Source organism: Thamnophis sirtalis, unplaced genomic scaffold (genome assembly GCF_051295495.1).
Source record: "Thamnophis sirtalis isolate CommonGarterSnake01/CBP01778 unplaced genomic scaffold, rThaSir2_p1.2 scaffold_10, whole genome shotgun sequence".
NCBI lineage: Eukaryota > Metazoa > Chordata > Lepidosauria > Squamata > Natricidae > Thamnophis > Thamnophis sirtalis.
The window spans coordinates 36,355,683-36,356,893 of record NW_028261390.1 but is presented as its reverse complement, the minus strand read 5'-3'; the positions used below and the strand labels follow the sequence as shown (position 1 = coordinate 36,356,893).

The 1,211-nt window shown below is 41.5% G+C and overlaps 1 non-coding gene across 1 annotated transcript; it reads right to left on the bottom strand.

The window, feature by feature from the left end:
• Positions 1–334: 334 nt before the first annotated feature.
• LOC148043850 (U1 spliceosomal RNA) lies at positions 335–497 on the bottom strand. The gene has a single exon (XR_015697938.1). It is a non-coding gene; the product is annotated as a U1 spliceosomal RNA (small nuclear RNA).
• Positions 498–1,211: the final 714 nt, after the last annotated feature.

Below are 1,211 nucleotides of genomic sequence, written 5' to 3'. Positions count from 1 at the left end.
TAATTTATATAACTTGTGATTTTAGCACATTATCAAATTATCATAAATTACACTTTTATTGGGATTATTTATTTATTTATTTATTTACTTATTAGACTTATATACTGCTTCATTGGGCTTTCAGACCTCTCGAAGCGGTTTACAGATTTTTAGCAAATTGAGTCAGCAAATTGCCCCCACAGTCTGGGTCCTCATTTCACCCACCTCGGAAGGACGGAAGGCTGAGTCAACCTTGAGCCGGTGAGATTTGAACTGCTGAACTGCAGATAACAGTCAGCTGAAGTGGCCTGCAGTACTGCACCCTAACCACTGTGCCACCTCGGCTCCTTAATTTCAGGGGAAAGCGCGAACGCAGTCCCCCACTACCACAAATTATGCAGTTGAGTTTTCTGCGTTTGGGGAAATCGCAGGGGTCAGCACACCCGGAGTGCAATGGATGAGCCTCACCCTGGAAAATGACCTTCGTGATCATGGTGTCTCCCCTGCCAGGTAAGTAGGGATGCAGTTTATTTTATTTTTTTCTTAAATATGCATGGAGTTAAGTCTCAGCCACTGTCTTTCTGACTTGGACTTAATAAACTATCCCATATTTTGAGTCTATTTCACATTGATATGAGCACCACAAAGATCATAGATATATGGATCAAATAATGCCACCAAAATTCAACCTTAAACTAGTACTGAGGCTTCAAATTTTTTGGGCACCAGGAACCTGTTCCATGGAGAAAGGTTTTTCCGTGGACCAGAGGGGGGTCTGGTTTTGTGTGCTGCCTGTATCCCTCAAATGAAGCTTCACTTGTTTGTGCAGCCCAGTTGCTGGCATGTTGCAGACTGGTGCCAGTCCATGGACCAGTGGTTGGGGACTCCTGAACTGCTAGTAGCAAATCATAACAATGTAGTTTTTCATAGTTTTATCCACAAATATGGCATGAAGTGATTTCATTAAGCTTCAACTGAATAGCTGAAAAGAGGAACAAATTTTGGTCTGCTTCAATTAATATGTCATTGCATTGTTACTAGGCCACTAGCAACCTTGGATCCTGAAAAAAATCTAAAGCATTTTCTTCCTTGCCCAAAGATATTGCCACTTCAAGGGAATAAGGCAATGTGGGTTTTAGGATGGACGAAGAAAAGATCAACTATAGTTTTCTTGCCTGTGGTCTAGAGATACCTGAATCAATGTGAACCTGCAAGCAAATTGTTAGAAGAAC